General features: G+C 44.7%; 1 protein-coding gene and 1 pseudogene across 1 annotated transcript in view; one reads left to right on the top strand and one right to left on the bottom strand.

The window, feature by feature from the left end:
* Positions 1 to 27,145, top strand: part of LOC106608148 (disks large-associated protein 2-like) — a 777,756-nt gene that overhangs the window by 491,754 nt on the left and 258,857 nt on the right.
* The window catches only part of LOC123743499 (myelin transcription factor 1-like protein), a 136,913-nt pseudogene that overhangs the window by 93,960 nt on the left and 15,808 nt on the right, over positions 1 to 27,145 (bottom strand).

Below are 27,145 nucleotides of genomic sequence, written 5' to 3'. Positions count from 1 at the left end.
TGACAAAGTAGAGAGACACAGAGAATGTTGAGAGATTGAAAATGCAGAGAGACAGAAAGAGGTTTGAGAGAGAGACAAAGCAGAGAGACAGAGAGACAGTTGAGACAAGAGATACAGAGAGAGGGTTGAGAGATTGACAAAGCAGGGAGACAGAGAGAGGGGTGAGAGGGAGACAAAGCAGAGAGACATAGAGAAGGTTGAGAGATTGACAAAGCAGAGAGACAGAGAGAGGGATGAGAGCGAGACAAAGCAGAGAGACAGAGAGAAGGTTGAGAGATTGGCAAAGCAGAGAGAGGGATGAGAAAGAGACAAAGCAGAGAGACAGAGAGAAGGTTGAGAGATTGGCAAAGCAGAGAGAGGGATGAGAGAGAGACAAAGCAGAGAGACAGAGAGAGGGTTGAGAGGGAGACAAAGCAGAGAGACATAGAGAAGGTTGAGAGATTGACAAAGCAGAGAGACAAAGCAGAGAGAGGGTTGAGAGAGAGACAAAGCAGAGAGACAGAGAGGAGGTTGAGAGAGAGACAATGCAGAGATACTGAGAGAGAGTTGAGAGAGAGAGAGAGACAAAGCAGAGAGACGGAGAGAGGGTTGACAGAGAGACAAAGCATAAACAGAGAGAAGGTTGAGAGAGAGACAAAGCATTGAGACAGAGAGGGTTGAGAGAGGGACAAAGCAGAGAGACAGAGGGTGACACGGAGACACATTTTTCCTCCTTCTTGGCCCACTCTGCTGCCCACACTGTCGTGGAGATGAAATTAATGTGCAGAACATGGAATATCCCCGCGACGCTCTAGTGATGATAATGGTGATGATGGCGATGATGATGCTGGTGATGATGATGAGGATGATGGTGATGGTTCACACAGAGACGGATTGCCACAGTCAAGACCATGTCCTCACAGAGAGGTCACTCTCACTGTCGCCTCCACAAAGGGGTATGATCACAAGAGAGAGACATGGGTAAGAGAGCAGAGAGAGAGAGAGAGAGAGAGAGAGAGAGAGAGAGAGAGAGAGGCAACTGAAATGCTCATTGATCCATTACAGGCTGTCTGAAAAAGCCAAGGGCTCCACTCCATCGTGCCCACAATGCATATCTTTCTCCCACAGCCTCAGATGCTGTACTGCTCTCATGGCTGTGCCTGGCCCTCCACGGTGTAATGAATGGGACACATAATCACAGGATGCTAGGCCAGACTGCATTATTCTGTGATCAGCAAAGCAGCAATGCCTAAATCAAGTGGCATAGAAAGGCATCTGACACCTAGCCTTGTGGATGAGGGCTCTGACTCATTGCTGACTGGATCAGACAAGGGCCCACTTTTCACTTGAACTGACTCAGGGTGACAGTAGGGAAGAGATAATATCCTTATTGTATAGGAGATATAATACACGTGTAGTCTGATAGATTGAAATAACATTAAAGAAAGCATGAAAGATAGGGGAAAGAAATAGACAAAGGGATAGGGTTGGAGAGAGCTAGAGAGTGAGAGAAAGAAGGGCAGAGAGACGGAGAGAGAGAAGGGAAGAGAGGTGCAGAGAGAGAGAGAGAGAGAGAGGGAGGGAGAGAAGATATAGTAGAGAGAGAGGTGTGGTAGAGAGAGAAGGTGTGGTAGAGAGAGAAGGTGTGGCTGACAGAGAGAGAGAGAGAGAGAGAGAGAGAGGCCTGGTAGAGAGAGAGAAGGTGTGGAATAGAGAGAAAGAGATAGAGAGGTGGTAGGGAGCGAGATAGAGAGGTGTGGTAGGGAGCGAGAGAGAGAGATAGAGAGGTGTGGTAGGGAGCGAGAGAGAGAAGGTGTGGTAGAGAGAGAGAGAGGTGCGGTAGAGAGAGAGATAGAGAGGTGTGGTAGAGAGAGAGAAGGTGTGGAATAGAGAGAGAGAGAGAGAGGTGCGGTAGAGAGAGAGATAGAGAGGTGTGGTAGAGAGAGAGAGAGGTGCGGTAGAGAGAGAGAGAGGTGCGGTAGAGAGAGAGAAGGTGTGGTTAACAGAGAGAGAGGTGTGGTAGAGCGAGAGATAGAGAGGTGTGGTAGAGAGAGAGAGAGGTGCGGTAGAGAGAGCGATAGAGAGGTGTGGTAGCGAGAGAGAAGGTGTGGTTAACAGAGAGAGAGCGTGACAGACAGCAACGCAGCGCCCGAGACCTGCTGGGGAGTGTGGGTGAGGATGAGTCTGGGCTGTAGCCCTCCCTACCTGGGAGAGGAGGTCCTGGGGTTTGCCTCCCAGGCCGTGGGGCATCTCCCTGCAGCGCGTGGACAGGTTGAGGATGGCTGTGGCGGCCATGTGAGCAGCCTCCGTGTCCTGTGTGTAGTCGAAGCTGCTCTTACTGCAGGTGCTGCTGGCGCTGCTGCCGCCCCCTCCTCCTCCCCCTCCGCAGCTTAGACTGCTGCTGCTGGGAGCGTATCTGCTCGTCGTGCTGCTGGGAGCGTATCTGCTCGTCGTGCTGCTGGGAGCGTAGCTGCTAGTCGTGCTGCTGGCTGGGCTCTTACAGTAGTGCTTGGCTGCAGGGAGGGAGTACAGTGGACAATTCATACACATACATACTTAACACAACATACGGAACACAACATAAAGAACACAACATACAGAACACAACATACGGAACACAACATACGGAACACAACATACGGAACACAACATACGGAACACAACATACTTAACACAACATACGGAACACAACGTAAAGAACACAACATACGGAACACAACATACGGAACACAACATACGGAACACAACATACGGAACACAACATAAAGAACACAACATACAGAACACAACATACGAACACAACATACGGAACACAACATACGGAACACAACATACGGAACACAACATACGGAACACAACATACGGAACACAACATACGGAACACCACATACGGAACACAACATACGGAACACCACATACGGAACACAACATACGGAACACAACATACGGAACACAACATACGGAACACAACATACGGAACACCACATACGGAACACAACATACGGAACACAACATACGGAACACAACATAAGGAACACAACATACGGAACACAACATACGGAACACCACATACGGAACACAACATAAAGAACACAACATTCAGACCACAACATACGGAACACCACATACGGAACACCACATACGGAACACAACATACGGAACACAACATACGGAACACCACATACGGAACACAACATACGGAACACAACATACGGAACACAACATACGGAACACAACATACGGAACACAACATACAGAACACAACATAAAGAACACAACATACGGAACACAACATACGGAACACACATGAAGGACAATACATTATACATGTACAGACACTCATATAGAACAAGTATACAGAACACTCATACAGAATATGTATACAGAACACACATACAGAACATGTATACAGTAACAGACAATAATGATACCGAAGCAGAAGGCCAGATTTTACACCCAAAAAAGAACAATATGAAATATTGAAATGGAGATGTATAGAAAGACATGACATATACATTTAGAGGACAGACAGACAGACAGACAGACAGACAGACAGACAGACAGACAGACAGACAGACAGACAGACAGACAGACAGACAGACAGACAGACAGACAGACAGACAGACAGACAGACAGACAGACAGACAGACAGACAGACAGACAGACAGATAGATAGATAGATAGATAGATAGATAGATAGATAGATAGATAGATAGATAGATAGATAGATAGATAGATAGATAGATAGATAGATAGATAGATAGATAGATAGATAGATAGATAGATAGATAGATAATTACTAACACCTACAGGGAAGTCTTTCAATGGAAGGTTTGCTCCATGGTGAATGCTGTGTGAGAGCAAATGATTGTGCTCTTGGTTGGAGAAAGAGGAGAGGGCGACAGAGATGGAGAGCACGAGGAGAGAGCTAGAGGGAGAGAGAGAGCGCAAGCAAGAGGGATGGGAGTGGTGTGAATATGGTCTTGGCAGTAAGGGCTTGCAGGCAGCAGAGTGTGTGAGCGAGCGGGGGAACGCAGAAGCCCTGAACGCATCCACATTACAGGGAGCTGAGACAAAAACCTTCCGACCAGCAGGTCCAAAATGAATCAAAGAAATGGGTTGTGTTCTATGTTCATCTCCAATCCAGATTGGGGTTGTTCTCTCTAATTGTGAACTATGCAAAATCAAATTGATGGAAGTAAAAACATTGGTTTTAGACATGCATATGTATTTCAATAGTTCACCTATGTTGTATATGTGTCGAGTAGAGCTTCTGTACAGTCTATCACTTGTTCAACATATTTACAACATTGTCAAAGCACAGATCTAGAATCTGGGAATAATGTGTGTGTGTGTGCGTTCGTGTGTGTGTGTGCGTTCGTGTGTGTGTGCGTTCGTGTGTGTGTGCATTCGTGTGTGTGTGCGTTCGTGTGTGCCAACATGCGTGCGTGCGTGCATCAGAGTGCACAAGCAGTCGTTTCCTACCATCATATCCCTTGGTTGAGGTGTCTGTGTCCCGTCCGTGGGCCTTGGGGCCAGGCCTGTCTTCCCCCTGCTGTAGACGTGGTGCTGGCTGTCGTAGCCTTGGCCGTAGTCGAAGCTGGTCTTGGAGTACTTCTCCAGCTCCTTGGCCAGGTTGGAGCGCGGGCGTGCTGGTGGACACGTTATTTTTGTAACCGTACTGTGGGATCTCCAGCTGTTTCACAAAGCACATTGGCCTGGAAGATAACCATGGACAGGGGGGCGTGTTTGTGTACACGCGGTGAGAGCGGTCTGACTGTCTGACTGCATGGTGTACGTCCTCACTGAACCACTAGGGGGACTTAATTTGTAAGAGCATGAATCATAAGCGCTGCTACGGTAGGCATTCTATTGTTCTTTCTACATCTATATGAAGTAGGATTTGAAAGCAGAGAGAGTGATGGAGGTCAGAGGTTACATTCACGGCTACAGGAATGCACTGGGATGAGCGGGGAGGCTGGGGGAGTGGTGGTCATGTGATGAGGGTGTGAGTGAGTACCTCAGCACACGATCTGAAGCCTGGCTGGACTTGGGGCCCCCGTCACATGGGATGTGCTTCTCCTGGACTTTAACCATCTTCTCTGCAGCGGCGATGGGGCACCCCGAGAGACTGCAACAGCATTCACACAATGGAGTGAGGCCTAATTAGCCAGAACACACTCACACACACATGCACACACACACGCACACACACACACACACACACACACACACACACACACACACACACACACACACACACACACTCACACACACAAGCGTGCCTACAGTCTGCCTCTCCGATAACAGACACATCCTATCAATCAACTAAATTTGGCTTTGATTTAAACAGAATTGCACATTTTAAGCTATAAAATGGAGCCCCACGTATGAATTATGTATTTCCTATGGCCTAGTTCTTTATTGCAAAGCCGGAGCTTTGCAGATACATATTATTGGCTGCCTGGGCATGAGGGGCTGCTGAGCTTCAGAGAGATCCCCTCAGCTAGATACTGCAGTCCTTTCAGAGGATTCTGGGTAGGCTCAGTGGGGAGAACTGATTAACCACCATGTCAGCTACTGTACTCCCTTCTCTCCTCCTCACCTCCTCTACATGCCTTCCCCTGTCGTCCTCTCCTCCTCTCCCACTCTCTCCTCTCGTCCTCTCCTCCTCTACACGAGTTCCACTCTCCTTCTCTACTCCTCTCCTCTCCACACCTCTCCCCTCTCCTCCTCACATCCTCTACCCCTTCTCCTCCTATCCGCACCTTCCCCTCTTCCCTCTCCTCCTATAACCCCTTTCTGCCTCTACCCCTCTGCCTTCTCCTCCTCCTCCTCTACCCCCTTTGCCCTCTCCTCCTCCTCTACCCCCTCTCACCTCTCCTCCTCTCTACCCCCTCTCCATCTCTCATACACTCCCCCTCTCCCCCTTACCTCCTCTCACCTCTACCCCCTCTCCACCTCTTGCTTTCTCCTCCTCATTTTATTCTCCCTCGCATTTGCACCTTATACGATGCCTCTTTATACACATACAAACCAGTCACTCTCACATACAAACCAGTCACTCTTACAGACAAACCAGTCACTCTCACATACAAACCAGTTACTCTCACATACAAACCAGTCACTCTTACAGACAAACCAGTCACTCTCACATACAAACCAGTCACTCTTACATACAAACCAATCACTCTCACATACAAACCAGTTGCTCTCACATACAAACCAGTCACTCTCACATACAAACCAGTCACTCTCATATACAAACCAGTCATTCTCACATATAAACCAGTCACTCTCACATACAAACCAGTCACTCTCACATACAAACCAGTCACTCGCACATATAAACCAGTCACTCTCACATACAAACCAGTCACTCTCACATATAAACCAGTCACTCTCACATATAAACCAGTCACTCTCACATACAAACCAGTCACTCTCACATATAAACCAGTCACTCTCACATACAAACCAGTCACTCTCACATATAAACCAGTCACTCTCACATATAAACCAGTCACTCTCACATATAAACCAATCACTCTCACATATAAACCAGTCACTCTCACATATAAACCAGTCACTCTCACATATAAACCAGTCACTCACATATAAACCAGTCACTCTCACATACACACCAGCACTGCTTTTGTGTGAGAGATGAATGTGGTCTCTGGGACTCTCCTAATAGTTTCATATCCATGCCATAAATAAAACATTGATACAGCCAGCCCCAGAACACACACACACTCACATACAGACACATGCGGATTTCAAAGTGGCGAGGACTGTGTGACAAACTGACAGGACTGCTGTCAGTATCATCGAGTTTCCATGACAACAGCGAGGAGGAGAGAAATGAGAGACACATGTACAGAATTCTCTCTTTTTTTCTTACGTCTTGCTATGCACTGCTCCCCAACACTACTAATGACTACACAGTGTGCGTGCCAGTCCCAAAGGACGTGTTCTATATAACATTGCCTCCAGCAACTGGGGATGGTGAGGGAGGTGTGTGTGTGTATCGTGTATTCATAGTGTATGCATCGTGTGTGTTATTGTCTGGGTACCTATATACAGTATGTACAGAACATTGACTAACTAACTTGTTGGAAAGGTGACATCCTATGACGGTGCCACGTTGAAACTCACTGAGCTCTTCAGTAAGGCCACTCTACTGCCAATGTTTGTCTATGGAGATTGCATGGCGGTGTGCTCAATTTTATATACCTGTCAGCAACGGGTGTGGCTGAAATAGCCGAATCCACTAATTTGAAGGGGTGTCCACATACTTTTGTATTTGAAGGGGTGTCCATGGTGTACAGTATATACATTAAGTATAGGTGTATGTTTGAGTGGCGCAGTATACAGAATGTACTCATCTTAGCGTCCTCCAGGCTTTGCGCTGCTCTACTGGGAGGCCGTGGCTCAGCCTCTAAACACACCTAGCTACAAACAATAGATTCCTGACCCTGAGATACACTGTTAGCCAGTGACTATGACAACCCCACATACTCCTCTTCTCTCTCTCTCTCTCTCTCTCTCTTACTTCCTGAACAAAGAGATCAGACTATAAATGTAGCTATTCCATTATTTGATTTCTTATTTTCTCTCCCAGTGCATGCCCTGCTGGTTGCCAGCCACTCACCTGCGGTGGGAGTTCCTGTTGCTATTGACATGGCCACGCCCGAGCAGCCAGGAGTAGGGCACTTTAGAACATTTTCATACATTGCAAGAACTTAGGACAGACAGGGAGAGGTGAGAGAGACAGCGAGGGGTTAGGAGCACCCAGAGTCAGTGGTTATTGTCCAATTATAAATTGTTAGTGAGCAGAAAAATTGTCATGCACCGTTACGGTCAACTGTCGTGTTGATGCCCATGCAAGCAGCAGAAAAATAATGGATTGAATCAAGCAGCATTCAAAGGTAGTCGGCGTGTTGTTAGTCATTCTGAAGCATCTTGATGGACTGATCCATAAGAATTGAAAATGGTATCTAGGCAGACATTTGGTGTGATATTTAATGTTACATATGACATATTATAAACTGGGTGGTTCGAGCCCTGAATGCTGATTAGCTGACAGCCGTGGTATATCAGACCGTATACCATAGGTATGAAAAAACATTTCTGTTTACTGCTCTAATTACGTTGATAACCAGTTTATCATAGCAATAAGGCACCTCGGGGGTTTGTGGTATATGGCCGTTATTGTTGCATTGTGCGTAAGAACAGCCCTTAGCCGTGGTATATTGGCCATATACCACACCTCCTCGTGCCTTATTGCTTAAGTATATGTTTCCTTTACAGAAGCAGGAATAGAGGTACGTCTGGTAAAAATAAGTAGTTTCACAAAGAGATGTGAATGCTTTTATGTATAAAATCTATAGAGGAGACATCACTTTGCATGCAGGCATGGACATCGATCAAGCAGGGTGAACGCAAAGAAAGAGAGAGCATCCCGTGCTGATCGGAGGATGACCTCACGTGTCAACCAAACAAAAACCATGGCAGGGCATTTAGTGGAAAAGAGGTACACAGAAACTCAAAAGAAAATGAGAAAGAGGTTGTTCTACATTGCACTACGGGAGGGCAATAAACAGTCTAAATGCCCCCAAGCACAGTCAGTACAGAATGTAGTGTGCAGGACTTACTTTCTGGTGGTACCCTGTCCTTGTGGGGGCAGCCTGACAGGCTCCTGTGGTGGGGGTAGAGACCCGTGACGTGGCCTGTCCCGTCGCAGCCCGGGGTTGGACACTTACTCTCCTTCTTGTCCCCCCTTGAGGAATCTACCAAGGAGAAAAAGAAGGGGTGGGGGGGGTTCAAAAGTCATCTATCTAGGTGAGCGTTCGATCCTGGTTACTACAGCATGTCACCCCAACAAACGGAAATTAATGGAATGTCCCATTCCACTGTTGTTTACCAAACTTCATTTAGAGTGTCATAAATTCATATTGTATTTGAACCATATTATCCCCCCAAATTTAGAGGTGGTAGAAAGAAACACAGACTATAGTCACACCTGATTTATCAGTTTATCATGGCAGTACATGTTTCCCCCACATTCCCCCACGCTCGCTGCGGAAAATCTGTGCAATTGTTCAATCCCAACATCCCAGAAATGCAATTTTATATTTCATACAAAATGTACACTTGCTGTAGAGATAACACAGAATGACTAAGCCTGTGTGAAACTGGCTTATCAGCAGTTCTCCCATATGTGTATCTGGGGCCTCGCTATCGCTACCATCTCCACCAATCCTCAATGGTCCCCCAAGGACAAGGAACAATCCCAGCTATGTTGAGTATGAGCATTGTCTCTGTGCGTCACAGCTAGATTGTTTTTTATTTAGAACTAGTAATGAATCACAGAGCTATCAATATCCCTGACCCCATGGCAACGTTAGAAAAATGAATTCCCCCACACAAGGCCATAGTCCCTGCCTTTAATGAAGACTTTGAATTTAAATAACTTGATGATAGATTATCTAATGCTATTATGGCCGTTTGAAAAAATAACTAGCATGTTGCCAGATCTGTAGGGTCTTACCAAAGCCTTATATAGCTCTGGGTCTTACTCGTACAGCTGTATGGTCTACAGACTAAAATTATACATAATATTCCTTGAGACCTCCCCACTAGCTTCCAGTGTTAATGGAAGTTAATAACATACCATTACAGTACATATCTGTGATGACCAACAATGGGTGGTCCTTAATAATAGTCATTTTGTTATACGATTTTTGCATGATTTGACGCCTGCCATTCAACATCCCGTGGCTACTGTTGGCAAGACGTGTTGTGGAAGACGATGAGCAATGGGCAGAATAATCTGGAGAAATGACTTCAAGTGACCTTGGATTTCTACTACTTCAGTATAAAAGGAACTTAAGTTTCACATATTATAAGGTTAAATAATGCCTGAACATCCAGTTCAGTATGGTTTCTGAATAAAGCTGTCCTCTTCCCTTCAGATGAACGGTGATAACACCCAATATTGGCTACTGCATATATTCATCTGACACCTCTGTCACACCCTGATCTGTTTCACCTGTCTTTGTGATGGTCTCCACCCCCCTCCAGGTGTCGCCCATCTTCCCCATTATCCCCAGTGTACTTATACCTGTGTTCTCTGTTTGTCTGTTGCCAGTTCGTCTTGTTTGTCAAGTCCAACCAGCATTTTTGTATCAGCTCCTGCTTTTCCGCAGTCTCTCTTTTCTCGTCCTCCTTGTTTTGACCCTTGCCTATCCTGACCCTGAGCCTGCCTGCCGTCCTGTACATTTGCCCCTGTTGCTGTAATAAACATTGTTACTTCGACACGGTCTGCATCTGGGTCTTACCTTGTCCTGATACTGTATGGATCTTTAAAGTTTATGGAAGATTCATTTGATCTTCAGTTCAACCAAATCAAATAAAATGTTATTGGTCGCATACACATATCTAGCAGATGTTATTGCAAGTGTAGTGAAATTCTGGTGTGTTCCTAGCTCCAACAGTGTAGTAATATCAAACAATACACAAAAATCTAAAAGTAAAAGATTGTAATTAAGAAATAATAGAACGAGCAAAGTCAGAGTGGCATTGACTACAATACTGTAGAATACAGTATATACAGTTGGAGTCGGAAGTTTACATACACCTTAGCCAAATGAATTTAAACTCAGTTTTTCACAATTCCTGACACTTAATCCAATACCTTGACTTTGTTGTCCTTTGTTGTCCAAATTTGGAAGAATGAATGGGGTCATTGTCCATTTGGAAGACCCATTTACGACCAAGCTTTAACTTCCTGACTGATGTCTTGAGATGTTGCTTCAATATATCCACATCATTTTCCTGCCTCATGATGCCATCTATTTTGTGAAGTGCACCAGTCCCTCCTGCAGCAAAGCACCACCACAACATGATGCTGCCATCCCCGTGCTTCCCGGTTGGGATGGTGTTCTTCGGCTTGCAAGCCTCCCCCTTTTTCTCGAAACATAATGATGGTCATTATGACCAAACAATTCTATTTTTGTTTCATCAGACCAGAGGACATTTCTCCAAAAAGTACGATCTTTGTCCCCATGTGCAGTTGCAAACCCTAGTCTGGCTTTTTATGGCAGTTTTGGAGCAGTGGCTTCTTCCTTGCTGAGTGGCCTTTCAGGTTATGTCGATATAGGGCTCGTTTTACTGTGGATATAGATACTTTTGTACCTGTTTCCTCCAGCATCTTCACAAGGTTCTTTGTTGTTGTTCTGGGATTGATTTACACTTTTCGCACCAAAGATGCGTTCATCTCTAGGAGACAGAACGCGTCTCCTTCCGGGAGCGGTATGACAGCTGCATGGTCCCATGGTGTTTATACTTGCGTACTATTGTTTGTACAGATGAACGTGGTACCTTCAGGCGTTTGGAAATTGCTCCTAAGGATGAACCAGACTTGGCTGATATCTTTAGATTTTCCCATGATGTCAAGCAAAGAGTTTGAAGGTAGGCCTTGAAATACATCCACAGGTACACCTCCAATTGACTCAAATTATGTAAATTAGCCGATCAGAAGCTTCTAAAGCCATGACATCATTTTCTGGAATTTTCCAAGCTGTTTAAAAGCACAGTCATTTTAGTGTATGTAAACTTCTGACCCAGTGGAATTGTGATACAGTGAATTATAAGTGAAATAATCTGTCAGTAAACAATTGTTGGAAAAATTACTTGTTTCATGCACAAAGTAGATGTCCTAACCGACTTGCCAAAACTATAGTTTGTTAACAAGAAATTTGTGGAGTGGTTGAAAAACGAGTTTTAGTGACTCCAACCTGAGTGTATGTAAAACTTCCGACTTCAACTGTACATATGAAATGAGTAAAACAGTACGTAAACATTATTAAAGTGACTAGTGTGACCAGGGCAGATGAGTAGCTACAGTATTAAACTTTCAGATCAATGTCTTTTGTGTCCTTTGGAATGTTACTCAAAACACAGCATCTCCGTCCAACGACCATGAACGCCACGTGCCACCACCACCCCTCTGATACTACCATAATGAAATGAAATGTTGAAATGTTGCTCATTCATCTGCTCTGAAGCTATCTTATGGATTAATAGCTGCATACAGAGAGATGGGATGGCTCACTCCCATGACTGACAAGCCAAGCCTCTGATGTTAGCATGCCAGCCTATTTTAACAACATAAGTTTGTAGCCGATGCTGCCACTGCAATATGCAGCATGGAGACCAGCTGGGGGAAATGTTTCTGTCCTCTCCCACGGAGGAGCTGAACTACTGGGCAAGGGGTCAAGGGGTCAAGTAAACGTCCAATATTACTAGATCCATGGGCTAAATAAGATATCCGAGTTATTCAGCTTGATGTTACGTAATTCTGTTTCTGTGGGCCCTATTGGCATCTGTTGAAACCTATTTTCAGCAGGGGCTGACAGCCTAAGTCTTTAAGAGTTAATTTCTTATCACGTCTACATACATTCCATAGCTTTGTCTGTACATTATGCCTTGAATCTATTCTATCGCGCCCAGAAACCTGCTCCTTTTACCCCCTGTTCCAAACGTACTAGACGACCAGTTCTGATAGCCATTAGCCGTAACCTTATCCTACTCCTCCTCTGTTCCTCTGGTGATGTAGAGATGAATCCAGGCACTGAAGTGCCTAGCTCCACTCCTACTCCCCAGGTGCTTTCATCTGTTGACTTCTGTAACCGTGAAAGCCTTGGTTTCATGCATGTTAACATTAGAAGCCTCCTCCCTAAGTTTGTTTTATTCACTGCTTTAGCACCCTCCGCCAACCAGGATGTCCTAGCTGTGTCTGAATCCTGGCTTAGGAAGTCCACCAAAAACCCTGAAATTTCCATCCCTAACTATAACATTTTCCAAAAAAGATAGAACTGCCAAAGGGGGCGGTGTTGCAATCTACTGCAGAGATAGCCTGCAGAGTTCTGTCTTACTATCCAGGTCTGTACCCAAACAATTCGAGCTTCTACTTTTAAAAATCCACCTTTCCAGAAACAAGTCTCTCACCGTTGCCGCTTGCTTATAGACCACATTTTGCCCCCAGCTGTGCCCTGGACACCATATGTGAATTGATTGCCCCCCATCTATCTTCAGAGTTCGCGCTGCTAGGTGACCTAAACTGGGACATGCTTAACACCCCGGCCATCCTACAATCTAAGCTTGATGCCCTCAATCTCACACAAATTATCAATGAACCCACCAGGTACAACCCCAAATCCGTAAACACGGGCACCCTCATAGATATCATCCTAACCAAATTGCCCACCAAATACACCTCTGCTGCTTTCAACCAAGATCTCAGCGATCACTGCCTCATTGCCTGCATCCGTAATGGGCCTGCGGACAAACAACCACCCCTCATCACTGTCAAACGCTCCCTAAAAGATTTCAGCGAGCAGGCCTTTCTAATCAACCTGGCCCGGGTATCGTGGAAGGATATTGACCTCATTCCGTCAGTAGAGGATGCCTGGTTATTCTTTAAAAGTGCCTTCCTCACCATCTTAAATAAGCATGCCCCATTAAAAAAATGTAGAACCAGGAACAGATATAGCCCTTGGTTCTCTCCAGACCTGACTGCCCTTGACCAGCACAAACACATCCTGTGGCGTTCTACATTAGCAGAAATTTGCATCCTGTAGCACAAACTCAGAAAAGTTCTGGGACATTGTAAAGTCCATGGAAAATAAGAGCACCTCCTCCCAGCAGCCCGCTGCACTGAGGCTAGGAAACACTGTCACCACCGATAAATCCACTATAATTGAGAATTTCAATAAGCATTTTTCTACGGCTGGCCATGCTTTCCACCTGGCTACCCCTACCCCGATCAACAGCCCCCCCCACCCCCAGCAACTCGCCCAGACCTCCCCATTTCTCCTTCACCCAAATCCAGATAGCTGATTTTCTGAAAGAGCTGCAAAATCTGGACCCCTACAAATCAGCCGGGCTAGACAATCTGGACCCTCTCTTTCTAAAATTATCTGCCGAAATTGTTGCAACCCCTATTACTAGCCTGTTCAACCTCTCTTTCGTATCATCTGAGATTCCCAAAGATTGGAAAGCTGCCGCGGTCATCCCCCTCTTCAAAGAGGTCGACACTCTAGACCCAAACTGCTATAGACCTATATCTATCCTACCCTGCCTTTCTAAGGTCTTCGAAAGCCCAGTTAACAAACAGATTACCGCCCATTTCGAATCCCACCGTATCTTCTCCACTATGCAATCTGGTTTCAAAGCTGGTCATGGGTGCACCTCAGCCATGCTCAAGGTCCTAAACGACATCATAACCGCCATCGATAAGAGACATTACTGTGCAGCTGTATTCATTGACCTGACCAAGGCTTTCGACTCTGTCAATCACCACATTCTTATCGTCAGACTCAACAGACTTGGTTTCTCAAATTATTGCCTCGCCTGGTTCCCCAACTACTTCTCTGAGTTCAGTGTGTCAAATTGGAGGGCCTGTTGTCTGGACCTCTGGCAGTCTCTATGGGGAGGCCACAGGGTTAAATTCTCGGGCCGATTCTCTTCTCTGTATACATCAATGATGTCGCTCTTGCTGCTGGTGATTCTCTGATCCACCTCTATGCAGATGACACCATTCTGTATACCTCTGGCCCTTCTTTGGACACTGTGTTAACTAACCTTCAGACGAGCTTCAATGCCATACAACTCTCCTTCCGTGGTCTCCAACTGCTCTTAAATGCAAGTAAAACTAAATGCATGCTCTTTAACGATCGCTGCCCGCACCTGCCCGCCCGTACAGCATCACTACTCTCGACGGTTCTGACTTAGAATATGCGGACAACTACAAATACCTGGGTGTCTGGTTAGACTGTAAACTCTCCTTCCAGACTCACATTAAGCATCTCCAATCCAAAATTAAATCTAGAATCGGCTTCCTATTTAACAACAAAGCATCCTTCACTCATGCTGCAAACATACTCTCGTTAAACTGACCATCCTACCAATCCTCGACTTCGGCAATGTAATTTAAAAAATAGCCTCCAACATTCTACTCAACAAATTGGATGCAGTCTATCACAGTTTTGTCACCAAAGCCCAATATACTACCCACCACTGCGACCTGTACGCTCTCGTTGGCTGGCCCTCGCTTCATACTCATCGCCAAACCCACTGGCTCCAGGTCATCTACAAGTCTCTGCTACGTAAAGCCACGCCTTACCTCAGCTCACTGGTCACCATAGCAGCACCCACCCGTAGCACTCGCTCCAGGACGTATATCTCACTGGTCACCCCCAAAGCCAATTCTTCCTTTGGCCGCCTTTCCTTCAGGTTCTCTGCTGCCAATGACTGGAACAAACTGCAAAAATCACTGAAGCCGGAGACTCATATCTCTACACTAGCTTTAAGCACCAGCTGTCAGAGCAGCTCACAGATCGCTGCACCTGTACATAACCCATCCAACTACCTCATCGCCATGCTGCATTTATTTATTTATCTTGCTCCTTTGCACCCCAGTATCTCTACTTGCACATTGATCTTCTGCACATCTCCCATTCCAGTGTTTAATTGCTATATTGTAATTACTTCGCCACCATGGCCTATTTATTGTTTTACCTCCCTTATTCTACCTCATTTGCACATACTGTATATACAGTGCCTTGCGAAAGTATTCGGCCCCCTTGAACTTTTCGACCTTTTGCCACATTTCAGGCTTCAAACATAAAGATATAAAACTGTAATTTTTTTGTGAAGAATCAACAACAAGTGGGACACAATTATGAAGTGGAACGAAATTTATTGGATATTTCAAACTTTTTTAACAAATAAAAAACTGAAAAATTGGCCTTGCAAAATTATTCAGCCCCCTTAAGTTAATACTTTGTTGCGCCACCTTTTGCTGTGATTACAGCTGTAAGTCGCTTGGGGTATGTCTCTATCAGTTTTGCACATCGAGAGACTGACATCTTTTCCCATTCCTCCTTGCAAAACAGCTCGAGCTCAGTGAGGTTGGATGGAGAGCGTTTGTGAACAGCAGTTTTCAGTTCTTTCCACAGATTCTCAATCGGATTCAGGTCTGGACTTTGACTTGGCCATTCTAACACCTGGATATGTTTATTTGTGAACCATTCCATTGTAGATTTTGCTTTATGTTTTGGATCATTGTCTTGTTGGAAGACAAATCTCCGTCCCAGTCTCAGGTCTTTTGCAGACTCCATTAGGTTTTCTTCCAGAATGGTCCTGTATTTGGCTCCATCCATCTTCCCATCAATTTTAACCATCTTCCCTGCCCCTGCTGAAGAAATGCAGGCTCAAACCATGATGCTGCCACCACCATGTTTGACAGTTGGGATGGTGTGTTCAGGGTGATAAGCTGTGTTGCTTTTACGCCAAACATAACGTTTTGCATTGTTGCCACAAAATTCGATTTTGGTTTCATCTGACCAGAGCACCTTCTTCCACATGTTTGGTGTGTCTCCCAGGTGGCTAGTGGCAAACTTTAAACGACACTTTTTATGGATATCTTTAAGAAATGGTTTTCTTCTAGCCACTCTTCCATAAAGGCCAGATTTGTGCAGTATACGACTGATTGTTGTCCTATGGACAGAGTCTCCCACCTCAGCTGTAGATCTCTGCAGTTCATCCAGAGTGATCATGGGCTTCTTGGCTGCATCTCTGATCAGTCTTCTCCTTGTATGAGCTGAAAGTTTAGAGGGACGGCCGGGTCTTCGTAGATTTGCAGTGGTCTGATTCTCCTTCCATTTCAATATTATCGCTTGCACAGTGCTCCTTGGGATGTTTAAAGCTTGGGAAATCTTTTTGTATCCAAATCCGGCTTTAAACTTCTCCACAACAGTATCTCGGACCTGCCTGGTGTGTTCCTTGTTCTTCATGATGCTCTCTGCGCTTTAAACGGACCTCTGAGACTATCACAGAGCAGGTGCATTTATACGGAGACTTGATTACACACAGGTGCATTCTATTTATCATCATTAGTCATTTAGGTCAACATTGGATCATTCAGAGATCCTCACTGAACTTCTGGAGAGAGTTTGCTGCACTGAAAGTAAAGGGGCTGAATAATTTTGCACGCCCAATTTTTCCGTTTTTATTTGTTAAAAAAGTTTGAAATATCCAATAAATTTCGTTCCACTTCATGATTGTGTCCCACTTGTTGTTGATTCTTCACAAAAATTACAGTTTTATATCTTTATGTTTGAAGCCTGAAATGTGGCAAAAGGTCGAAAAGTTCAAGGGGGCGAATACTTTCGCAAGGCACTGTAGATTTTTTTCCTACTGTATTATTGACTGTATGTTTGTTTATTCCATGTGTAACTCTGTGTTGTTGTATGTGTCGAACTGCTTTGCTTTATCTTGGCCAGGTCGCAGTTGCAAATGAGAACTTGTTCTCAACTAGCCTACCTGGTTAAATGTAGGTGAAATAAAAATAAAATAAATTAACCAAAATGCTGTTGGCACTGAGTGCATCATCAGTACTGTACACATCAGGGTGAAGATACTAGCTGGCTATTGTATGAATGGGGAGAGTGTTGAGAGTTTAAGGAAGTGGTTACCTTTAGGGTAGTATGCTCTCTTTGACCCGTCGTGGTGCATTCTGGACTTGCGCTCCTCAGCCCCACTGCTCTGTCGGGGCTGTGTTCGCCCGCGGTGGTGGTGATGATGATTGTCCCTCCGGACCACCGCATGATGTCCCTCCAAGGCCATGCGTTCCCTCATGACCTTGGCTCGCTCCGACTCCATAGCAATGGCCTTCTCCAGCAGGGACAGGTTTCCTTTGGTCATGTCGAAGGCCTCTTCTGAGCGATCCGAGGCCACCGATGTGGTGTCCTCATCCCCGTCCTGGTGGCAGCTGGCCGAGTAGCCCGTCCTTGAGGCCGGGCTCAGCTGCTCCTCCAGCTTCATCAGGTTGACCATGTCTGAGTAGTTGCGCTCCAGGGACCCACGCTCATCTGGCTGCTGGCCCTGCTGGCAGCTTTCGTACCTGGGCAAGTGGTGGTGGTCCTGGGGCTGGTGCTGAGACTGATGGTGCTGGTGGTCGGTTTGGTGCAGCAGGTGGTGGTGGGGCTGGTGAGGGTGGTGGTTCTGATGCGCCTGGTAGTGGTGCAGGCCCGGGTGTCAGGGCGGTCAGATGGAGACGTCTCGTTTAGCTTGCGGGCCAGGTCAAAGCACTGGTTCCTCAGACACTCCAGGCTGTTGAGACACACCTCCTCCACGCTCTCCTCAGCCTGACCCCTGATCCCATGATGGTGGGGCCGCCCGTTGGGATGCTCGCCGTCATCCACCCCTTCTAGGCAGCCATCTTCAGGCAGCATGGCACCGTGGCCCCTGCGCCAACAGCTTGAGCGAATCCACTGTCTCCCTGACCACGTCACTGTCCAGGTCCACGCTCAGCTCGCCCCTTCCTGCTCCCGCCCGCACTCACTACCCTCTTCCTCATCGTCATCATCGTCCTCGCCGGCGCTGTTCGAGGAGTTGCTGTTCATCTCTGACTCGGTCATGGCCTGGTAGGCAGCGTCCTCTGCGATCTTCCCCAGGTTGAGAAGGGACTTGGCCACCAGCTCATCGTAGTTTTCATACTCTTCCCCGTTAGGGCCGATGTTTGGACCGGGGCCGCTGTTGTTGTTGTTGTTGTCCTTCTGTCCTATCGAGTGATGCCTTGATTGTCCACTATTTTTGTAGCGGTTCCCTGTGGTCATGAAAGGAAGGATAGACCTTTCAGCCCTTACTATAGTTGGATAGATGAAGAACAAGACCATCAGAGTTGAATTCTTTGGGATATTAATATGAAATTCAACATCTTTCAAAAACATTCCATCTAGTTAGATTTTGATCTGCCTTTGATCTCCCAGTTCTGTGATTTTTACTATCAAGCCCTTCAATGTATTACTTACTGTACTGGATATTAATCATCACATTTAATGGATTATGTTTGCATTAATAATTTGATGTTGTACATCATATATTTGGCCAGTCATTGCCAGTATAAAATCCTTTAAATAAAACTTGTAAAAGTCAAATCCAATGTATCTAGTACGACTAATAAACCAAATACCTTTTAATTAATCCATTCAAATAAATTTACTTTTCAACTAATCATGGATCACGAGTCAATGTGGTTGTAATAATACGTTTCAGTGTTGATTTTAGGGACAGCGGCATATGAGACCGCGGGAGGGGAATGAAAGAGGCGTATGAGGTGTTCGGTTCGGGGAGCACGAAATGTCCTCGAAGAAGGCATTTCCATGGGGGGGTTAATAACTCGGCGAGCTCCTCTCTCGATAGCTCTTGAAGGCACTGTCAGAGGCGATTGAGGACAAGAGAGAGAGAGGGAGACAGAGAAAGATGGAGTGCCGATGAAGGGAGAACAGGCGCATCTGGTGCACCGAAGGTAGAGAACCACTTATTACACCCCCCTCCTCCTGAGGACCTTACTGGCCACATGCTCACAGAGACCATCATGCCTCTCTCCCTCCGCCCAGACAGACCCCTTTCACCAATTCTATTCTCTCTGAGGTATTATGCCTCCGTCTCTCCATGATTGGGTATGGCTCTCACTGGCCACATCAAAGGTGCATCACTTTGATTAGAAGTATATCTTTGATTCAGGGACCTCATTTCTAGTGGCAGCTTATTAGTCCAGCAAATAACTCCCAGCTCCACCCAACTCTATCACCCCCTCTTATTTCCCCAGAAACATTGGAAAAATGCGCTCACCTGGCTCATGGTGCACTTCTTCCTCCTCTTCTTCCTCATGTTCATCTTCATCGCCCTCATCCTCCCTCTTCCTCTTGCTCCTCCTCTTCCTCTTGCTCTTCATCATCCCCATCCTCTGCTTCCTCGTCTTCCTCTATCCCATCCTCCACCTGTTCTACCTCTACTGGCCCTACTACATCTCTCTCCCTCTCCACCTCTTCCTCCTCTTCCTCCTCTTCCCCTTCCTCATCGCCTTGCTCCTCGTTATCCTCCGAAAATCCTTCCTCCTCCTCCATCTCATCTCCCTCTTCCTCTCCCTCCCCTTCCTCCTCTTCCCCTTCCTCCTGGATCTCCCCTCTAACTCCCCCTGCTCCTTCTCCTCCCTCTCATCCATGGGTTCAGGTTCATAGCAGGGAAGATGGCAACAGTGTCCTCCTCTGGGTCGGGAGGGGTTAAGAAGGGCCTCCTCTTGGGGGCAGGCTCCAGAGGCTGTTTCTCCTGGGTCTTCCTCTTTTTGGCCAGGGGGCAACCATAGACACTAAATACAAGACATGAGAGGAGTAGAGATTTGTTCAATGGCCTTAATGAGATAAGGGTTCTGTATCTCTAGAGATACCGTGTTATAGCCAGATATAGCCAATCTGGCACAATGTTAATGACTTCTATATCAGTTAAAATCTGGAGGATTCATAATGCAGTCCAACAGGCTCAGAGAGGACGTCAATCATTGCATAATGTCAACTAAACAAGAATTGAAATGTTTATTTTCTAACCAATTGTACATACATACAGGAAAATGCATTCTCTACTTCAATTACATTCCCAAAAGCCACTGCATTTCGAAAACCCAGCAGACATCGTTTAAAAGACTCGGCCTCCAAAATGTAAAACCAATGCTTATTCAACCAGCCCTCAATTACACAACCAGCCCTCAATTACATTCCCATAATAATCATTAGCTGTTGAGAGATTTCCATTTAATTGCTCAAAAACAGTGAGTGAAATTATGCATGGTTTTTAAACCTCTCTGGGATAGGGTCTAGTTTCCTGAATTTCCGCCTGACTGACGTGCCCAAAGTAAACTGCCTGTTACTCAGGCCCAGAAGCCAGGATATGCATAATTGGTAGCATTGGATAGAAAACACTTTGACGTTTCTAAAACTGTTAAAATAATGTCTGAGACTAAAACAGAATAGATATGGCAGGCGAAAATCCGAAGAAAAACCAACCGAATTTTTATTGTTTTTGAGGTCCCAGGCTCTTATAATGGAAACCTATTGTTCCTATGTAATTCCGTCTCCCAGAATGCAATTCCTATGGCTTCCACTAGATGTCAACAGTCTTTATTCAAGATTTCAGGCTTGTTTTTTGAAAAACAAGCAAGAATTTGGAGTTTCGGTGAAGAGAGCACCGGAACAATATCAGTCTTTCGGTGCAGAAGGGAGAGGGAGCGCACTTACTAATTTTGCTTTCCTATTGAACATACTACTTTCCGTATGAATTATTACAGTTTATTTACATTTTAGAGTACATCAGGATTAAATAGAAACGTCGTTTGACTTGTTTGGACGAAGTTCAGCGTTAGCTATTTGGACTCCTTTGTCTGCATGTTGAACGAGTGGATTACTGAAATCGATGGCACCAACTAAAATTCATGTTGGGATTGCAAACAGAGGAAGATCTTCAAAAGTAAGTGATTTATTTAGTCGCTATTTGTGATTTTGTGAAGACTGTGCTGGTTGAAAAAATATGTTGATATGGGGCGCTGTCCTCAGACCATCGCAAGGTATGCTTTCACTGTAAAGCCCATTGTAAATCAGACAACGCAGTTAGATTAACAAGAATGTAAGCTTTTAAATGATATAAGATACTTGTACGTTCATGAATGTTTAATATCACGATTATTTATTTGAATTGCGCCCTCCAATTTCACCGGATGTGGGGAGGCGGTGTCCCTAGCGGGACGCATAACCCTAAGTTAATGTGGATGTCAGGAAATCAATTACTTTATTTCCATATCTAAGGGCTTATTTATAGTTTGGAAGGAAGAGTTGAAGGTTGCTGTTCTTTATCAATGAGACTAGAGTAGACAGTGATGAGATGCTACAGTTCTTTGTGTGGATGTTCAATAGTAGTAGTAGCCTGGATTCCACACTCAACATTGCTCTGCCAGTTTCACCATTGTTGAAGTGAAACAAAAGTGAAACAGAGGGATATTCAGTGTGGATTCCACAGGGGCACACTCCAAAACTCAGACATAATTTACAAATGCAGTATTTGTATTTAGTGAGTCCGCCAAATCAGAGGCAGTAGGGATGACAACACGTTTTATTGATAGGTGCGTAAATTGGACCACATTGCTGTCCTGCCTGAGCATTTGATATGTAATGAGTACCTTTGGGTGTCAGGGGAATGAGTAAAAAGTACAATATTTTCTTTAGGAATGTAGGGAAGTAAAGTAAAACTTGTCAAAAATATAGTAAAGTACATATACCTAAAAAATGACTTAAGTAGTACTTTCAAGTATTTTTTACTTAATTTTACACCAATGCTCACATGCTTGGTTAGGAGTCATTGGGCTGTAAAATGGCCCACATTTCTACTCTATTTACTGTGGTTTATCCCCCTCCCACTCAGCCAATGGATCCGGCCTAGCCTGCCCTAATGTGTGCAAATCTACTGTCTCAGTTAGACTGAAGGACCACCGGCAACCCGCACAACAAGGACACGTTGCCAGCTAATGGGCCTCTCTATTTTTACTCCATTTGGAATTATACATAACGATTAGGGTACACACACACACACACACACACAGAACTGCTCCATATACAACATATCACGCGCAACTGGGTGATCAATTTCCTAACTCTACCTACATGTACATACTAGCTCAACTAACAGGTGCACCTGCACATTGACTCTGTACCGCACCCCCCTGTATATATTGTTAATTTTCACTGCTCCTCTTTAATTACTTGTTACTTTTATCTCTTATTCTTATCCGTATTTTTTTTTAAACTGCACTGTTGGTTAGGGGCTCGGTAAGTAAGCATTTCACTGTAAGGTCTACACCTGTTGTATTCGGCTCATGTGACTAATAAAATTTGATTTTATTTGATTCAGCCACAGACTAGAGAATAACAACAAAAATATACATTTTCAGGGAGAGTACAGGCGGTGATCAGAGAAGAATCCATTTTCCTTTGCATACATCTGACATTTCTTTATTTTGCCCTGGTGTCTTCTCTCTCTTCTTCTCTTCCTTTTATCCTACAGCTGTCAGGCAGATAGCTTGCGGGTGCAAACTGTGGACTGTTGACTGTCTCAGTGTGTGTGTGTGCCTGCTCCACTCAGTATGACCTTGGACACCTCAACGTCTCCCACAGGCAGGCCACACCAATTAAAATTCCACAGGTAATTAAGCCACATATGAATAAGGGAACACTGCAGACAATTTGGAGAAGGATTGTGCTGTAATTATGTGGAGGAGAGAGAGAGAGAGAGAGAGAGAGAGAGAGAGAGAGAGAGAGAGAGAGAGAGAGAGAGAGAGAGAGACAGACAGACAGACAGACAGACAGACAGACAGACAGACAGACAGACAGACAGACAGACAGACAGACAGACAGAGACAGACAAACAGACAGACAGACAGACAGACAGACAGACAGACAGACAGACAGACAGACAGACAGACAGACAGACAGACAGACAGACAGACGGACAGACAGACAGACAGACAGACGAACAGACAGACAGACAGACGAGACAGACAGACAGACAGACAGACAGACAGACAGACAGACAGACAGACAGACAGACAGAGACTGCATGCGGAATTCTGCAAAAACATCCTCCGTGTAAAACACCAAATAATGCATGCAGAGCAGAATTATGCTGATACACACAAATAATCAAAATCCAGAAAAGAGCTGTTAAATTCTACAACCACATAAAAGGAAGCGATTCCCAAACCTTCCAACACAAAGCCATCACCTACAGAGAGATGAACCTGGAGAAGAGCCCCTAAGCAGTGGTGTAAATTAAGTAAAAATACTTTTAAAGTACTACTTAAGTAGTTTTTGGGGTGTCTGTACTTTACTTCACTATTTAATTTTTTTCCAATTTTACTTTTACTTCACTACATTCCTAAAGAAAATAATGCACGTTTTTCTCCATGCGTTTTCATTGACAGCCAAAATTACTCGTTACACTTTGAGTGCTTAGCAGGACAGGATAATGGTCAAATTCACGCACAAATTCACACATCAGGAGAACATCCCTGGTCGTCCCTACTGCCTCTGGTCTGGCAGAGTCACTAAACATAGAACATCCCTGGTCGTCCCTACTGCCTCTGATCTGGCAGAGTCACTAAACAGAGAACATCCCTGGTCGTCCCTACTGCCTCTGGTCTGGCAGAGTCACTAAACAGAGAACATCCCTGGTCGTCCCTACTGCCTCTGATCTGGCAGAGTCACTAAACAGAGAACATCCCTGGTCGTCCCTACTGCCTCTGGTCTGGCAGAGTCACTAAACAGAGAACATCTCTGGTCGTTCCTACTGCCTCTGGTCTGGCAGAGTCACAAAAACACAAAGGCTTTGTTTGTAAATATGTCTGTATTGGAGCGTGCCCCTGACTCTCCATAACTAAATACAAATCAGAAAACGGTGCCGACTGGTTTTCTTAAAATGAGGAATTTGAAATGATTTATACTTTTACTTTTGATACTTGAGTAAATTTTAAAAATTACATTTACTTTTGATACTTAGGTATATTTAAAACCAAATACTTTTATATGTTTACTCAAGTAATATTTTACTGGGTGACTTTCACTTTTACTTGAGTCATTTTCTATTAGGGAACACTGCAGACAATTTGGAGAAGGATTGTGCTGTAATTACTCAAGTATGACAATTGGGAGCTTTTTACACCACTGCCCCCTAAGCAAGCTGATCCTTGGGCTCTGTTCACAAACAGACCTCACAGAGCACCAGGACAGCAACACAAATGAACAAATAAATCATAAGAAAACAAAAGATAATTACTTGACACATTGGAAAGAATTAACAAAAAACAGAGCAAACTAAGAATGCTATTTGGCCCTAAACAGAGAGTACACAGTGGCAGAATACCTGAACACTGTGACTGACCCAAAATTAAGGAAATCTTTAACTATGTACAGACTCAGTGAGCATAGCCTTGCTATTGAGAAAGGCCGCCGAAGGCAGACCTGGCTCTCAGAGAAAACACCTGCCCACATGATGAGGTGGAACCTGATCTGCACTTCCTAACCTCCTGCAAAATGTGACCATATTTGAGACAGTTATTTCCTCAGATTACACAGACCCACAAAGAATTCGGAAACAAATCTAATTTTGATAAACTCCCATATCTTTTGGGTGAAATACCACAGTGTGCCATCACAGCAGAAAGATGTTTGACCTGTTGCCACAAGAAAAGGGCAATCAGTGAAGACCAAACACCATTGTAAATACAACCTATATTTATGTTTATTTATTTTCCTTTTTTACATTTGCACATCATTACAACACTGTATATAGACATAGAGACACCTTTTTTGAGTGTAATGTTTACTGTACATTTTTTATTGTTTATTTCACTTTTGTTTATTTTCTATTTCACTTGCTTTGCCAGTGTAAACATATGTTTCCCATGCCAATAAAGACCCTTCAGTTGAAATTGAATTGAAATTACATTTAGAAAGACAGAGAGAGAGAGAGAGAGAGAGAGAGAGAAGAGAGGGTGGGTATAAGAGAAGTATATGCTGGGAAATAATAATGACTTCCCTCAGAGAAATGTCCTTTAGAATATATCCTCTGGTTAACTCCTCTAGCTAATGCCTATAGAAAACTGTTGAGGCTAGAACCTTTTTAGAACACAACCATTTGGAACCTTAACCTTTTCTAGATCTACTGTCATCAAAGTAGCCTTTTTCGAGGCATGTCAAATCCAGCTCAGTCAAAGTAATAAAATACAGCGACCTCTGCCTAACAAACAATAAAAACAATTCTAAGGGACTGATGTCTTATAAATCGTTAGTCTCACTTAGTGAAACAATTTATGCATTTTTGCCCTTGCGGGAATTGGGATAAAGCAAGACATCCAACTTTTGGTGGTTGGGCTACAAAGGCATTTTCCGGCTGTATCCATCTCATCATTAACACTGTGCACTAGCTGCTCGTTGCCATGACGACGACAGCGGGCTTGCCGTATATGAGTTTCCATAGGAGCGCCCTGCTCTCTGTGCCCTATACTGCAGCAGCATCCACAGGCATGCATAGCACAAGCACTGTCGGCTATGGTGATCTCCCCCTCAGGAGTTGGATTTGCCATCCAAGCAGACAGACAGTGCGAGAGAAAGAGAAGAAGAGATAGAGGGAGAGACAGAGTGGAGAGCAGCAATTCTGTCTGACAGACATAACCCCTCTCTCCCCTTCTCCCTCCCTGTCTCCCCTCCCTCCTCTCTTCCTCCCCAAAAGCATAACAAAAGCAGAGCTGGTATTCTGTATACTGGAGGGCTCCGTCTGTCTATCACACCGCAGCGCAGGCGCCCTCTGTTCCTCCCTCCTGCACAGGCAGCACACAATCCCTGTCTATAGAAGACCACATTCTATGATGGAGCTTATCTGACATGTACAGACCGCAACCAACAGGCTGCAGTCATATAATATTAATCACCGAAATTGACAAAAATTCCTGAAGACTACAATTATGGAATTTCAGCAATAAGATTATCTGACAAACCATGCTTGATTGGTCTAAGTATTTGATTTGAATAATATGTTTTGTATTATGTATTTACTATGTTGAATATATGGACAGATAAGAGAAGAAGATCCATTCATTAAATACATTTCAACTACATTTCCGATGCTGCAATGGTGAGGCTTAGAGTCAAAGCTCCAGGAAGTACTAGTAAAATCACGAGTCAGGATGAATCAATCCTCCTCAGCTTAGGTCTTCAGACGTGTCTAAACAAGAACATCTATCAGACCAATGTACTGCAATCTTCATCATCAGCCACCCCACAAAACCTATCACAGATCTTATGGACTAAAGCCCTCACACACACACACACACACACACACACACACACACACACACACACACACACACACACACACACACACACACACACACACACACACACACACACACACACACACACACACACACACACACTTCTGACCTACAAAGTCCAAAATACACACACATACTGCGACAGGTGTAAATGTCATCTTTGAATTTTTAGCAGCGGAGGAGAGGTGGAGGGAAGACAATCTCAAGTCATAGTGTTGTGTGACACAGACACATGTGGTTAAAGAGACAGTTTAAAGTCCATAAATTATAAAAAGACATCTGTATGAGATTTACAGTTGAAAACAGTTATGGGTAAAATCATCAACAGAAACAGTCTACAAACAAACCCTTATACCATTATATTACCATATTGACAAATATATA

Source organism: Salmo salar, chromosome ssa06 (genome assembly GCF_905237065.1).
Source record: "Salmo salar chromosome ssa06, Ssal_v3.1, whole genome shotgun sequence".
Lineage (NCBI taxonomy): Eukaryota > Metazoa > Chordata > Actinopteri > Salmoniformes > Salmonidae > Salmo > Salmo salar.
This window is presented reverse-complemented; position numbering and strand designations above follow the sequence as displayed.